The following is a 17473-nucleotide window of genomic DNA, read 5'->3' on the forward strand; positions in this document are numbered from 1 at the left end:
AACAAATCTTACATCTCTGCTAAATTGGAGAGAAAAGGTAATTAGGAGTTAATGGGCTTCCTTTATCCCTTTGGCCCCTAACATCACTATAGTAGCTTTGGTACTTAAAAACGAAAGTTATTTTACGAAAAATATGCGTTTTGACATATAGACTTGGGCTCCTGTTACTCCATGTAGGGACCACCTATTCCTTTGTGGTTTGCATTAAATTACTCACGAAGGATAGATCTACACCATCATATAACTTTAATTTATTCCGTCTCTCCTTTGTGATAGGTAGTATTGTTGTAACTATTGTCTTAAAAATGGCCAAAAATTCTTTCAAACGCAGATTTACCTCACATCACACTCAATTGTGCTACAATGCTCAGATAAAGCTTAGGATAATATCCATTAACCACAGAGTAGCATGGTTCAAACTGCACATTCATAGAATATTTCATTCAAGAGATATATGCGTTTGAATGCATGCGTATAACAAGAGCCACTATAGTGACGTCCGCATTTAATGGAACACTTTTAAAAATTAACTTAGGGGCAAAGAGTAATAATATCCTCGATATATTTTAACAATATAACCACCTGCCCACCCGGTATCTTTTGCCTGACTAGGACGGGAATCAAGCAATTTACAATGGTTGGCCTTAAATTGTTTCTGGCTGCGTGCAGATTCAATATGTTGTATCATATATGTCACATGGATTGGAAACGCCCGTATTATTTACATAGTGACGTCATGGGCTATCCTCGTTTCGCTGCGCGTAAACTTTATGGCGTTTCGCTGCGCGTAAACTTTATGGCGTTTCGCTGCGCGTAAACTTTATGGCGTTTCGCTGCGCGTAAACTTTATGGCGTTTCGCTGCGCGTAAACTTTATGGCCTCCACAGGTGGAAGATTTCGCTGTACTTGTAACCAGCAAATTAGTGTTTGTTGTTTACAGCTGGGTTAGTTACCACCTACACTATATGGAGGCTGGACTGGGTAGGGACACTGGAGAGCAGTAAACAATAGCGTAAGAAAATTCAGGTTCAAAGGTGAAATATGATGTTTCAAAACGGTTGTGCAAATTTCCTGAAGAAACAGCAAGTGTTGCATTGTTTCTTTGCTGCTGTTTACACTACTTGTAGCAGGTAGAGTGTAATAGGCTAGCTAGATATTCACTGCTTCGCTGTATATTTCCACTGCTTCGATAAAACTTCAGAAAACAGGCATTACTTTGTGCTTTTGTTTAGCTCAAGCTGAGCAGTACTGTAGCTTAAAATTTATTTCAATGTATCACACATTTCTTTGGTTTTGTAAATGTGGTGACGAGAAGTTGGCTAATAGTACTGCTGTTGAATTATTAGCTAGTGCATACCTGCCATTGTCACCTGTCGCAAACAATATTTCTCCCAGTACTCACAGACACGCTGTGTTCTTGTTCAGTACACAACGCAACAAAATAAACAATGTAAAAGGAATGTCCACGCCTTCGAACCGGCAAGCAAGAGAAAGCCAAACAGCCACTCAACAAATTTCCCAATGTATTGGCGCACCGTAACTAGGATAGGAAAATAATTTAACGGGCGTTTCCAATTCATTAGGAACGCATACATTATCTATGGTTGTATTGAGTCAAGTGGTAATTAACCAGTATTTGGGCAGTTGGCACATGTTGCCATCTGACCTTCAACACCACCCCATTTACACTATTTTTGTACAACCATTTTCATTCTGTTTATAACCTCGCATCCTACGCACAGAAAAGTGCGAGGCCACTCTTCTATATAGCACGTAAGTTTCACGTCACGAACTACACAATAACGTACTCTAACTTTCTTTGCTGGTGATCGATTTCTTCCGCTGGATTCTCTGTATTCTAATTATTTAACGGTGTGCACGTGGTTTCAGTTATTTCGCTTCTTGAACTCTCCGTAGTTAAGGTAACCGAAACTAATTTCAAAATGGAGCTTGTAAAGGTTTATTGTCTAGATTTACCAGGTTCTACCCTAGACGAAAGCATAAAAGACATCTTTCGCTGTAAATTCCAAATGACGAAAGTCAATGACCTGTATAGCTTGCTTCAAACGAGACTCCAGGAACAAGAAACCAGAGGAGAAACCATTATGTGTATATTAGAGGTTAGGTCTACATCTGGATTCACTGAACCCGAGGAGCCGAAAAGTCCAGTGGAAGTGGCTGAAGAACCGGAATCCTTTGAACAACAGTTTGAGGCGAAGCAATTGTCCATTATAGATTTGGATTCCGATATGGAGACGACGGTGAACGTACAAGCAGATATGGAGCTATTACGGGTTGATTCCCAAGTAGCTACTACACCAAGACAGGCTGGTAAATATAATGAGGCCATTAATAAACCATTGGATAGGACAAAGTAAGCCTGGAAAGTCATTATGCACCTGATTATGATTATGAATAATCTTGTTATATGTTGCCGATGTTTGAGAGAATGTCATTGTAATTCTGTTGACATAGCTGAAACGCTGCTGAACATTGTATCTTTGACCCATTGAGCAGCACGTTGTTGTACCATCGCAATAATTATTTTGTATGTCCTTCTGTAAGTAGGGTTCCCACGCTGCTGATCCGTACTCTTAAGAGTGGTCTCACTAGACTTGTATAAGCTGTACATTTAGTTTCTAGAGAGCAGCCTATGTACAGCCTGACTGCCACACGCTTAGGTGGGGGAAGGTTAGCTAGACTAATCTCGTGTTCAGACTTCTTTTTTTTTTCTTCAAATATAAAAGGGAAAAGTGGTCTGGGCATGAGACTATAGGGGGAGGTGGGGATTTCATAGACTCATGTCCAGACCCTATTTCCTTGGGTGTGGTGCTTATTGATTAGAGATTATAAGTACCCCCCTTTGGAAAGGGGTCTGGTCGTCTGCCCATACTATGAAAGATCAATAAGTTTGTTGTATGTTAATTATTGTTAACCAACTTCTTAGAGATACTTTGTGACATGAGGTACTGAACTCATGCACTTTTTGACTTCATAGTATAAACACTCAGAAGGTTTCTCTGACTGTAATGATTGATAACCAGACCCTTCTGAAGGGGTAGGGGGCTTATAATCTTTCATTGATAAGTGCCAACCCCGAGGAAATAGGGCCTCAGCATGAAACTAGAGATTGTAATCTTGGCAAGTTTCAATTCACCACCCATTGGGATATTCTGTCTACCTCGATAGTGAGGCTGAAACAGAATTTGTTTAATCACACCACCGATAATAAGTTTAATGCATTTACTGAAGACAAATCTTCACTACCTCAGAAATAGCTACCGATCAATCCCCCCACCATCCCTTATTTTCCCTCACCCTCAGTGGTATACAGGCATTACAACGATACACTGTATGTGCTTTAAAATGCCAGGTCATAAATGAAGGCCAGGGGGTGTTACCTTGTCAACAACTGCTGCAAGGAGCAACAAAGATTTTTCGGCTTGGTTACAAGCAGATAAGATAAACAATGAGTTAATATAAATGCCCCTCGTCTGGGCATCTATACAGATAAATACACACAGTAAGCTAGCTGTAATGCAGAATTAGTTGTTGCTTGGTCACCTGGTCCTTACATATTGTATATGGCTTACTACTTGCAAAGTGGACATTTCTTGAAAATGTATTTTATTGGCCATAAATGTTTAAGACTGGATTGAAGTGGGTTTGCCATGTTAATCAGGATGACTCACTAACCTGAATGGTCTAACCCGGTTTAATTTAAACAGAGGTGTGTAGTGTATGTGCAGTGTGTTTGTGCATGTGTGTGTGCGTGCGCGTGCGCACGTGTGTGTGAAGTTTTTTGGTTTCAGTTTTGGTTTAAAAGTTTCTGTCAAATATTTGATCTGTGACAAGGTGCTTCTGATTCAGCTGTAGTGTGTGAGCGAATTGATCTTAGGTTAGAATTGTACTTTGTGTGGCAGACACCCTTGTGTTATGTATGTATGTACATATCTGTATATGCAATATATTATGCTTGCCGATTACTGTGCTTACATGTATATTGGTGATGATAGGGTTTAAGTTCACTGTAATTGCAAGTAATATGTAGCCTTTCTTGTGTTATATAGCCTAATACAGCCTGTCAATGCAACACAGCAGCTGATAGTAGTTGATGAACAGGAAGTCATTGCAAGAGAGACAGACGAAGCACCATTATGCAATGAAAATCAAAATGATGCGACTTCTAGTGGCAACCTTTCAGTTATACCTTCATCAGTTTCATCGCGATCCACACAAACAGAAGAAACTGATACTTCTTGGTATACTACATGTAGTACTGTAGGTAAGCTGTGAATGTAAAATTTTAATGGTACACCAAATTACATATAGTAGCTGTGGTCTGAACCATGGGTATATGATATATTTGTGTGAGTAATTTTTTGTGTGTATATTATGTGATTTAAACATTTCACAAAGAAACTTTCATCCTGCTACTCACAGTTACATACATTGTAACAGGGTAGTAGGAATGTGAGAATGTAACTTTTGCAGCTTTGTAAAGCTGAATAAAAGCACTGAAGTTAATATTTCTAATTTTACAGTATGTAAATACTCATTGTAAAATGGTCCCTCCTAGCTGTTCCATTACTTTAGCTATATTAGTCTTTGAAGACCTTTGTTTTACATGCTTTTTGCTGCAACTAGTGGCTGCTTTATGTAGGTACGTAGCTTGATGTGTAGTGAAAAAATGGTTACAACACCTTCATATGTATGCTTTAGTTATGTCGGTATTTACTATAGTAGAGCTAAACAAAATTTCAATTGTCAAATGGCAGCTTCTTGTGATAGTCCATACAATGATAAAACATAAGTTATACTATGTAATACCAATTGTTCAAAAACAGGAACAGCACTATATCATCATAATATAGTTGTGATTGCAGATATAAAATTTAATGTTCCATTTACTGTCCAATTATAGTAAATGTACAAGTAAAAGCAATATATTAATAGCAATTCTTCTATGCTCCCTTTTCTGATACATTTCCCAGCTCTAGTATGTATTTAGAATGTACATTCATACATGTAATAGTTGTAACACGGGCACGAGGGCTTTGCCTGATATGTATGCTTGCCTGCCCGAGGGCCGCAGGCCTGAGGGCAGAGGGCATACATATCAGGCAAAGCCCGAATGCCCCATGTTACAGCTAATATGTAACACTTATTAGGCTGATAGCCTGTACAGGGTAATCAATCACCCAAGCCAATACGAGTGCAGCCATTGGATGTATTATATATGTATACCTAAAATTTTCGATTATGGGTCAGCAGCTAGTACGTTCTGGTTACGTTCGATTATGATGAACGGACATATCCTAGAAATATCACAGAGAATTTCTGTTACGCGAGTTTAATGTTTTAATCAGTGCTATTGAATCGTTTATGGAAAAACTATGCAGTTTACTAAAGGCCTAGACAGGTAAGCTTGCTTGTAGAGTGGCTACTCTGTACAGAGTGGTAGCTTCGTGATGGGGGCGTGTCCGTATTTGAAAATGTTTTGAAGCAATTGGTGAATAAGCTATAGCACTAGTTTTCACCTTAGCCCAATGTTTTTCAACTTGTAGAATGGCGAGGATAACAAAACACTCTCCATATGAGTGGTTTTCATGGCAAAATCCAAGTCATGCATCCTAATCACATGAGTATTAATCGATCCCCAAAATCGATTTCAACGTTGATGTCTAAATGATCACTGCCAGGTTGTAGCCCGGTCTACATTTCGTATGTAGCCCGGGCGGCTCCTTTGATCTGAGGTGTGAAAGTGTTACATCAAGAGTATATAATAGAAACCAAGAGTGTCGAACGGTGTAATAGCCCTTGATTAATGATTGCGTAAAGTGACATGGATATTTCAGTAATTGTTTTGTTTACACAAAATGGTAATTTGAAATGTGTATGTGGCAACAGGTCTTTGTTCGCCCATTTTCTGTGTTATTCAACCAAGTTATTGTACAAAGAAAGTGTAGTAAGGACCCAATCTAATTCCAGCTTGCTAAAGTAACGATTGAATAAACGAACGTGTTGCCACGCCTTCAGGGATCCGTTTGGTAGTACCAGAACTTTAACATTGGCCAATTCCTTTTAACGCTATCATGTTTTCGCTTGGTTTAGCTGCCGAATTGGGCTAAATACAGCAACCCCTTATGGCAATGAAAACTAACAATTACTGAAATATCCGTGATACTTTACGCAATTATTAATCACGGGGTAATATACCTGTTCGATACTCTTGGTTTCTATTATATACTCTTGGTTACATACATACATACGTTATTTTATAACATTTAGATGTGGTTTATGCTTTGTACTGATAAGATGTCAAGGAAACTGATATAACAGTAGTTAAAGTTCAAAATATTTTTTTTCTCTTTTACTTCAGAGTCACATATGGAGACTCGTTTACAGACTAAAGATACAGTGAGTATTTTAGAAGCACTGTTACATTTAATTGTTCATATATAGTAATTGTACATATTGTACCACATACAGTATGTTCTGTATCAGTGCATGATACTACTGTATGCATTGGATGGTTTTTCAAGTTTGTTATGTCATATTGTACATAGATGTCACATGTGTTACATCTGTTTTCAATGTATACTGTGTTTATGGTTTAAGCCAGTGACATCTGGCCCTAATTTCGTAACCTTAATGCGAAGGTAGGCGGCTAATTTAATCTGTGTAAGTGTAAAGGGATTTTCTTTGCCAGTTATTTTTTTGAATTAACTTTTTGCATCTTGATTTATTACTGGTAAGCCAATGTATGCTGCAGGATAGTGCCAGGCGCATTATTAAAATCAGTTAAATGAATAAATGTGCATCCCACCTGTCAGTTGCTTATAGGTGACTGGTATAGCGTTACGAACTGAAGAACAGTACAAGAAGTGCTTCTGCAAGCACTATGACTGAACATGTGCCATGGCTATCATTTACTGAAAAGTGAAGTGACCATTCTGCATCATTTTCAGCTATGCTCTACCCATTAAGATGCAGCGTTGCAAATGAAGAACAGTACAAGAAACATCTTTGTGATCAACCAATCCACCGACTACGTATGAAAATTGGAAATAGGGATGATGCTTGTGATAGCTAGCACTGAAGCCATGATGTGCTACCATGAATCAACATCAACATGGAGAAGTTGGATACAAAAGAGGGCAAGGGTAAGGTGCTGCGGTTGATAAAAAGGCACATCTTGGGCTTAAATGATGCTGAACAGTGGAAAAATCATTAAGTCATAACCTTAGCCATTGTCTTGGCTGAGGGCATTGGTTATACTAGGTCAGGAAGTCAGTCAGTAGAAAATTCAGAAAAAAATTCATAGAAACTTGTTGGAAGCTTTTGGGCTTCCAGCCAAGCTGGTGTGAAAGAAAAAGTCAGGCTGTTTTCAGGTGATATTTGTGACTATCTCAACAGAAACCCACACTATTTCTTAACTTCTTTTTATTGGCTCATCATTATCTATAATGTTCAGGAATGGCTTACTCTTAGCCTATTGTGGTAAGTAATTTTGGAATTATAGCACTAGACAGTAGGAAAAATTGAGACTATACTAAAATAAACTACAGGCACAGCCATAACTTCCATTTGTATTGGTTTACAGAGTTGGGATTTGGCTTGTAAGGTTCAACATGAATTAGCACATCAACCAAGGTATAGTTTTAGCCCAGTAGTCACTTGCACATACAGTACAAAGTATGAAGACTTTTAAATAAAGAAATGATAACAGTCTACTGCATTGTAAACAAATGCATGTGACACGCACACCATCAAGGCTACAGAAATTGAAACAAGAACTCTACATGAGTAGGCGAATAAGACTTACCTGTCTTACGTACATACACAACTGGCAATAAGAAGTTGTATATATGTGACTGAATTTTGGAAAATGTTCCAAATCGTGCATCAGAAGTTTCAAGACAAACAGTTTTAAAGAATTCAAATCAGCATAATTCGCCAAGGATAGCAAGCATACGTATAAAATTTACACAAGAGATACATCAATCTATTACCTTTCAGACCACTTCCAGTACTTGTAGCTGCTTGTGTAATGACTGAACAGTAACTCATTATATTGTATTGTAATGTTATGTCATAGTAAGTGTGTGTGCATGTGTGTGTGTGTGTACTGAACATCATTAAGAGTGAACCGCGTGCTTAGTAGTAGTACAGAATCAACCTGGTGCCTATAAGTATTTCACAGTGGAGGTCCTACCGAGATGGACGATGGAGACACTCACACACCAGAAGATTTGACGATAGAGAAGTCGACAGTACCGGGGGAGGCGGAAAACCTCGCAGAAGGTCACAGTTTACTTTGTGAGGAGTATGGAGACGAGGATATACCTGAAGGACCTACTTACCCCTTGAATTCGAAGCGATTGAAGGTATGGCAGCTGCAACGGATCGCCCGGACTCTACAACTTCCGACGAGTGGAACCGCAGCAGTTACAAGGCAGCTAGTGGAGGGCAAGCTTACAGAAATGGATAGAGAGCCTCGGAATGTTCAAGTTGTTGTCAAGGGCACGGGTGAGAATGATCCAATGTTTTTAATTGATGAAAATGGGTTGATATGTGTTATAAAATCCGCACGTGACCCGATTTCCCACGTGAGTCAACCGGTTGACGATGCGCCGCAGATAGGGCAACGCAGTGCACTGCGCAAATCGGGTAGAGAGATAAATGAACAGCAATTGAAGTTGCAAATTGAATGCTTACGAGTGTCCTTGGCAGAGGCGGAAGAGGCAATAGCCAAGGGGAAGGAGGAAGCAAGAAAACAGAGCTGTGAAATCATACAGTTGCAAGAAGCCTTAGCAAGAGAAAAACAAAAAGTGAAATGAATATGGAGGGAGAAGTGCGATCAACAGTTGGCCCATGAAGAAGCTATTGATAGTAAAGACCTAGAAATAGCAACATTGAACACTCGTTTACTTTCACAGACAACTAGTCCACTGCATGAAGAACATAATAGTCCTGATAGTAGCATGTTGACTAGTACCCCAGCCCCATCATATCATCGGGGGAAGGCTCCACCCGTTGACCAATTCAGTGCCGAAAATGAAGATGAGCGTTGGGATGATTGGCTACCCTCATTTGAGAGAGCTGCAGAATGGAATGGGTGGACCAATGCCGAAAGCCTATTGCAGTTGGCAGGGCACTTAAGAGGGAAAGCAAGACAAGAATTTTTGTTACTATCTGAAAGAGAAAAAATATCGTTCAAAAATGCTGTGACTGCTATGAGATGCCGTCTGGAGACCGGTAGTAGAACCTTAGCAGCACAAAATTTCAGGCATGCCACTCAGGGGTTCCATGAGTCAGCTTCAGATCAAGACACACGATAGTGTGTCGTGCGGCCCAAGAAGCCGGCGCGCCACACCGTGAGTATATTGACAGGAAGAAAGAAATCGTCATTTTCACACTTTTGTATCTCGGTGATGGCTTATCCGATTGAAACCAAATTTGCTGCAGAGTTGCCCGCCAGCTAGGGGAGTCTACATTCCAAATTTGAAGGAAATCACTCAAGCCATTTCCGAGATATGAGCGGCCAAAGTTTCGTTTTTTTTTCTTCGTTTTTTTCTTCTTCGTTTTTTCGCACACTTGCAAAAATTGCTATAAAACGCAAACGCGTGCTCCGATCGCCTTGAAATTTGGCACACAGAAAGGGAGTCCAAAGGCACATCCTAGCATCAAATTTGGTGCAAATCCGATGAATGGTTCAGGAGTTATGACTGATTATTCGCGTAAAACAAGATCGATTTGTTGTCACGCCTACAGGGTAAACCGCTTCATGGAATGAGCTGAAAATTGCTATGTAGATGGAGTAACCATCGTAGGAATGCCTTTTGGTAGTTTGAAAGGAATCGAGATTAAGACCACGGAGATATGACACAAAACCCAACCTGTGTCACAATTACGCGATCGATTTTTAGTAATAAAGAAGTATTAGTTTTTACGCCTACTAGGCAAACCGCTCAGAGCAATGAGCTGAAAATCGGTGTATAGCTGGAATAATCTTCATAGGAACTCCTTGCAGTAGTATAGAAGAATTGGATTACAAACCACTGAGTTATGATTCGAAAGCCAACTCTGTGTAGCAAATGCGAGATCGAGATACTCTAATAGAACAGTCACCCTAATAGAGCATTCAGCTAATTTATTTACTTCATTATAGAATTCTATTACATTACAAGTTATTCTGTAGGGACTTCAGCTGCAAACAGTTAATTCTATAGACAGTTAAGCAAGAAGCAAGTCACCTTGTGGAGAATTAAGCTACAATTGTATCACTGTAGAGATTCAGAACATTACAAGTCACACTGAAGAGAGTTCAGCTATAAACAAGTCATGCACCCTGTAGAGAGTTCACCTACAATTAAATCACTCTCTAGAGAATTCAGCTACACACAAATCACTGTGCAGAGAGTTCAGCTGCAAACAAATTATCCTGTAGAGAGATCAGCTACAAACAAAACACTTTGCAGAGAGTTCAGCTACAAACAAATCAATCTTTAGAGTGATCAGCAACAAACAAATCAACTTGTAGAGAGATAAGCTAGAAACAAATCAACCTGCAGAGAGATCAGCTACAAACAAATCAGCTTGTAGAGAGATCAGTTACACACAAATCAACCTGTAGAGAGATAAGCTAGAAAAAAATCACCCTGTAGAGAGTTCAGCTAAAACAAATCAATCTGCAGAGAGATCAGCTACAAACATATCACCTTATAGACAGTTCAGCTACAAACAAATTACCCTGTAGAGAGATCGACTACAAACAAATCAACTTGCAGAGAGATCAGCTACACACAAATCAACTTGTAGAGAGATCAGCTAGAAACAAATCACCTTGTAGAGAGTTCAGCTACAAACAAATCAATGTGCAGAGAGATCAACTACAAACAAATCACCCTGTAGAGAGATCATCTAGGAACTAGACACAATGTAAGGAGTTCAGCTACTAGCAAATCACCCTTTAGAGAGTTCAGCTACAAACAAATCAACCTGCAGAGAGATCAAATCACCTTATAGAGAGTTCAGCTGCAAACAAATTGCCCTGTAGAGAGATCAGTTACAAACAAATCAACCTGCAGAGAGATCAGCTACACACAAATCAACTTGTAGAGAGTTCAGCTACAAACAAATCACACTGTGGAGATCAGCTAGAAACTAGACACAATGTAAGAAGTTCAGCTACAAGCAAATCACCCTGTAGAGATTTCAGCTGCAAACAAATTACTCTGTATAGAGTTCAGCTAGAAAAAGTCACCTTGTAGAGAGTTCAGCTACAAAGAAACTGCCATGTAGAGAGTTCAGCCTCAAACAAATTACCGTGTAGAGAATTCAACAACAAGCAAATCGCCCTGTAGAGGGATCAGCTAGAAGAAGTTACCTTGTAGAGAGTTCAGCTACAAAGAAACCATCATGTAGAGAGTTCAGCTACAAAGAAAGCGCCATGTAGAGAGTTTAGCTGCAAACAAATCACCTGTAGAGAGTTCAGCTAGAAACAAATCACGCTGTAGAGAGATCAGCTAGAAGAGGTCACCTTGTAGAGAGTTCAGCTACAAAGAAATCACCACCTAAAGAGTTCAGCTACAAAGAAATCACCCTGTAGAAAGTTCAGCTAGAAGAAGTCACCTTGTAGAGAGTTCAGCTACAAAGAAACCATCATTGTAGAGAGTTCAGCTACAAAGAAAGCACCATGTAGAGAGTTTAGCTGCAAACAAATCACCTGTAGAGAGTTCAGCTAGAAACAAATCACCCTGTAGAGAGATCAGTTAGAAGAGGTCACCTTGTAGAGAGTTCAGCTACAAACAAATCACCACCTAAAGAGTTCAGCTGCAAACAAATCACCCTGTAGGGATCAGCTAAAAGAAGTCACCTTGTAGAGAGTTCAACTACAAAGAAACCATCATGTGGAGAGTTCAGCTACAAAGAAATCACCCTGTAGAGAGTTCAGCTAGAAGAAGTCACCTTGTAGAGAGTTCAGCTACAAACAAACCATCATGTAGAGAGTTCAGTTACAAAGAAACCACCATGGATGTAGAGAGTTTAGTTGCAAACAAATAACCTGTAGAGAGTTCAGCTAGAAACAAATCACCCTGTAGAGAAATCAGCCAGAAGAGGTCACCTTGTAGAGAGTTCAGCTACAAAGAAACCGTTATGTAGAGAGTTCAGCTACAAAGAAGCACCATGTAGAGAGTTTAGCTACAAACAAATCACTTGTAGAGAGTTCAGCTAGAAGAAGTCACCTTGTAGAGAGTTCAGCTACAAAGAAACCGTTATGTAGAGAGTTCAGCTACAAAGAAAGCACCATGTAGAGAGTTTAGCTACAAACAAATCACCTGTAGAGAGTTCAGCTAGAAGAAGTCACCTTGTAGAGAGTTCAGCTACAAAGAAACCGTCATGTAGAGAGTTCAGCTACAAAGAAAGCACCATGTAGAGAGTTTAGCTACAAAGAAACCACCATGGATGTAGAAAGTTTAGCTGCAAACAAATTACCTGTAGAGAGTTCAGCTAGAAACAAATCACCCAGTAGAGAGATCAGCTAGAAGAGGTTACCTTGTAGAGAGTTCAGCTACAAAGAAACCATCAGGTGGAGAGTTCAGCTACAAAGAAATCACCCTGTAGAGAGTTCAGCTAGAAAAAGTCACCTTGTAGAGAGTTCAGCTACAAACAAACCATCATGTAGAGAGTTCAGTTACAAAGAAACCACCATGGATGTAGAGAGTTTAGCTGCAAACAAATTACCTGTAGAGAGTTTAGCTAGAAACAAATCACCCTGTAGAGAAATCAGCTAGAAGAGGTCACCTTGTAGAGAGTTTAGCTACAAAAAGAAACCGTTATGCAGAGAGTTCAGCTACAAAGAAAGCACCATGTAGAGAGTTTAGCTACAAACAAATCACCTGTAGAGAGTTCAGCTAGAAGAAGTCACCTTGTAGAGAGTTCAGCTACAAAGAAACCATCATGTAGAGAGTTCAGCTACAAAGAAAGCACCATGTAGAGAGTTTAGCTGCAAACAAATCACCTGTAGAGAGTTCAGCTAGAAGAAGTCACCTTGTAGAGAGTACCATGTAGAGAGTTTAGCTGCAAACAAATCACCTGTAGAGAGTTCAGCTAGAAACAAATCACCCTGTAGAGAGATCAGCTAGAAGAGGTCACCTTGTAGAGAGTTCAGCTACAAAGAAACCATCAGGTGGAGAGTTCAGCTACAAAGAAATCACCTTGTAGAGAGTTCAGCTAGAAAAAGTCACCTTGTAGAGAGTTCAGTTACAAAGAAACCATCATGTAGAGAGTTCAGCTACAAAGAAACCACCATGGATGTAGAGAGTTTAGCTGCAAACAAATCACCTGTAGAGAGTTCAGCTAGAAGAAGTCACTTTGTAGAGAGTTCAGCTACAAAGAAACCACCATGGATGTAGAGAGTTTAGCTGCAAACAAATCACCTGTAGAGAGTTCAGCTAGAAACAAATCACCCAGTAGAGAGATCAGCTAGAAGAGGTCACCTTGTAGAGAGTTCAGCTACAAAGAAACCATCATGTGGAGAGTTCAGCTATAAACAAATTACCCTGTAGAGAGTTCAGCTAGAAGAAGTCACCTTGTAGAGAGTTCAGCTACAAAGAAACCATCATGTAGAGAGTTCAGCTACAAAGAAACCACCATGGATGTAGAAAGTTTAGCTGCAAACAAATTACCTGTAGAGAGTTCAGCTAGAAACAAATCACCCTGTAGAGAAATCAGCTAGAAGAATTTATCTTGTAGAGAGTTCAGCTACAAAGAAACCATCCTGTATATAGTTCAGCTATATTTTAAGTCACCCAGTAGAGAGATCAGCTGATAAAAAATATACTGTGGGGAATAATGGGCATGTAATAAATATATGTATATAATTTGTATAATTACTAATAAAATCAAAAATAATTGAAGTATTAAAAATCTTCTATAAGTTCTTTTCTTCTTCCTGTGGTAAATAAAAAAAACACATGGGTTAAAAAAAGCCCGAAAGCCAGCCATAGGCTGGCTTTGCAGTATACAAATACAAAAAGAAGTGATATCTAATCAAAAACAGCCAAGCTGTAAAAAAAGGTGCGGCCCCCAAAAAGGCCATGGTGAAAAAAGATGTGAAATCCAAGGTGGCGGCCAAGAAATGGCTGTGATGGTAGGTTAATGGTAAAAATTTTAATAACGACAATTCAGGTGAATTTTGTGCCACTTGGTCTTGGCATCAAATTCACCTGAATTGTCGTTATTAAAATTTTTACCATTAACCTACCATCACAGCCATTTCTTGGCCGCCACCTTGGATTTCACATCTTTTTTCACCATGGCCTTTTTGGGGACCGCACCTTTTTTTACAGCTTGGCTGTTTTTGATTAGATTACATATTATGTCTCGAAAAGATCTTTAGGAGGGCTTATGGAAGAGATCATATGACGGATGAGACACAGCAAACTCTACTGTATGGCCAGCTGCAGGAAGGATTGCGGTACACATTGATGAAGTCCCCTGCTGTCTCTGGTGCTAGGAATTACCAGGAACTTTGTGTTGCCGCAAGAAATGAAGAGCGGTGGTTGAACAATCTCAACAAGAGGCAACAGTATATGCGGAACAGCACAGTAGATGGGTCACAGGACTGCCAGTTACCCAAGCAATACAGACCTACCACAAGTACAAGGTCATCCCCAATTGATGGTTCCCCCTCAGTGAACAGGACACGCCCACTCCCTTCTAACCATTCCTTGCCACCAAGACACTGTTACATCTGTAATGATACTGGCCATATAGCCAAAGACTGTAACAAGACTGGGAAGTCTGAAAGTACGGGCAAAGCCAATCAAGTACAAGTCACAACAGAAGCATGTGTGAACGCTGACTGTATGTCCCCTGTTAGCAAACTACAGATGTGAGATGTCACCACTGGATCTCTTGCTTTCTGACTCTGACGATGAAGATGTGATCCGTGAGGTGAGAATTACTGATAAGGGTAGTGAATCTCGATGTGTTGATGTCCAGGTACAAGGTGTTCCTGCAGTGGGGATAGTAGACACCGCAGCCGATATTACCATAATGGGAGGGAGTTTATTCAAGAAGGTTGCTAGTGTAGCACGACTACGGAAAAGAGACTTTAAAAGTGCAGATAAGGTTCCCTATGGATATGATCAATGCCCATTTCAACTGAATGGAAGAATGGATCTAGACATCACATTTGGAGACAAGATCATGAAAACGGCAGTGTATATCAAGATGGATGCAGTAGACCAACTGCTATTGTCAGAAGGTGTATGCCGGCAGTTGGATATCATATCGTATCATGGCGATGTCAAAAAATTTAGGGGAGCAAAGCAAGGAGCCACACACCATATAAAAGTTGTGAAAACTGTCCATGTCCTTCCTCACCAAAGTGGCATGGCCCAGGTACATGTTCCTGGTAATTTCCCACTGTTGGTGGAAGATAGCTGTCACTTGCACGAAGCTGCGAGCCTGCTGCTAGAAGATACCTTGGTTAAGCCCAATGCAGTTGGACTAGCATATGTAGTGCTCTCAAACCCCATGGAGTGTTCTGGCCATGTGACTGCCGGTACTACAGTTGGTATTGCGGCAGAGGTTCATGTGGTTGACAAGGGTATTACAGAAGTTCCCATACTGAACAAGAGTACTCGCTCTCCACTAGTTGAGGATGCATCAGCTGTGTGCAGTGTCACATCAGAGATGGATCGTAAGGGAAGATTACTTGAGCTAATAGAGAAACCTAGCTTACTGAATGACCAACAGACTCAGGAACTCCTTGATTTTCTCACCAGTCACCACACTGCATTCAGCTTAGATGATTTGGACAGGGGTGAGACTAATCTGCTTGATATGGAGATTCACACAGGCAATGAATCTCCTAGAAGGTGTGCCTATGTGCCGAATGCCCCTTGCGGTTCGCCAAGAGGTAGCCCGACAATTGCAGAAGATGCAAGACACTGGTGTGATTGAGCCATCAAGCAGTCCTTGGTCAAGCCCAGTCGTTATGGTGCGTAAGAAGGATGGCACACTACGTTTTTGCGTAGATTATAGGGAACTGAACAAAGTCACCAAGACGGACACCTATCCATTGCCACATGTGGACGACCTCCTAGATGAGATTGGAGACGTTCGATATTTTAGTACACTAGACCTGGCAAGTGGGTATTGGCAAATTCGTGTTGCCCCTAGTTCTCGAGAAAAGACTGCCTTTATAACTCCTGAAGGATTGTTCCAGTTTCGTATGATGCCATTTGGGCTGACCAATGCACCTGCGGTCTTCCAAAGACTGATGCGGTCAGTTTTGATGGGGTTGAACCCAGTGGGAGGAAAGCATTTTGTTTTTGTTTACATGGATGATGTATTGGTATTCTCTGAAACTCTAAAGGACCATCTGAAGCACTTACAGCTAGTGATACAGCGAATACAAGACGCAGGATTGAAGTTAAAACCTAGCAAGTGCCACTTTGTATGTGAAGAGATTCAGTTTTTAGGGCATGTATTAACTCCAAATGGTTTGAAGACAAACCCCAAGTTAGTAGAATTAGTCACCAAATATCCTAGGCCACAGAACATTAACGAAGTCAAGCAATTTTTGGGGCTGAGTTCGTATTACCGCCGTTTCATAAAGAATTTTGCAAACATTGCGCAGCCACTACATGCTCTTACTCGAGGTGGAGTGGATTTTCACTGGACCGAATATTGCCAAGAAGCATTCAACAGTCTTAAACAACATCTGACAACAGCTAAGTTACCCATCCAAGACATCATTAATTTCATGGAATCAGGTATACTCCCAGTTGACACAACCCAAGTAAGAAAAGTTGCTATTCAGCTGTCGTTGTTTACTATAATTGACAACATTCTCTACTTTGTGGATCACAAAAGGGATGATTGTAGAAGGATAGCTGTTCCTACACATTTGAGAAACACAATTTTGGAGGAGGCTCATCGGGGTATTATGTGTGGACATTTTTCGGGTAAGCGTACATTCAGCTTGTTGGTTTCCCATTGGTGGTGGGAGAATATGTATTCTGATACCATAAGATTTGTGAGTAACTGTCCTGAATGTACTGTCACAGCAGGAGTAGGCAGACATAGTAATCCGCCTTTGCACCCAATCCCAGTGAGTCGCCCTTTTCAAATAGTAGGTATTGATATTATGGAACTCCCCCAGACCAAGAAAGGTAACAAGTATGTTGTTGTCCTACAGGACTACTTGACTAAGTGGCTATTAGTCTACCCTATGTCTGACCAAAAGCCACTGACTCTTGCTCGCATTCTGGCAGAGGATGTTATTCCTTTTTTTGGTGTGCCAGAAGCACTACTTTCAGACAGAGGAACAAATCTTCTCTCGCACCTCATGACTGACCTATGTGTCTTACTGGGAATAAGAAAATTGAACACCACAGCCTACCATCCTGAGTGTGACGGGATGGTGGAAAGGTTCAATAGAACATTGAAAGCC

General features: G+C 40.3%; 1 protein-coding gene across 2 annotated transcripts in view; it reads left to right on the forward strand.

Moving 5' to 3' along the window:
• Window positions 1–1876: 1876 nt before the first annotated feature.
• Window positions 1877–17473, forward strand: part of LOC136249041 (uncharacterized) — a 63716-nt gene continuing 48119 nt past the window's right edge. Inside the window, exons 1-4 of one of the 2 annotated variants that reach the window (XM_066040946.1) lie at window positions 1877–1922; window positions 1972–2374; window positions 4071–4285; window positions 6383–6420. The gene's annotated coding sequence lies outside the window, so the exon portion shown is untranslated. Of the gene's footprint in view, window positions 1923–1971; window positions 2375–3819; window positions 3899–4070; window positions 4286–6382; window positions 6421–17473 lie in introns of those variants that run through there. The other variant, XM_066040948.1, reaches the window with a different exon arrangement.

Source organism: Dysidea avara, chromosome 3 (assembly GCF_963678975.1).
Source record: "Dysidea avara chromosome 3, odDysAvar1.4, whole genome shotgun sequence".
Lineage (NCBI taxonomy): Eukaryota > Metazoa > Porifera > Demospongiae > Dictyoceratida > Dysideidae > Dysidea > Dysidea avara.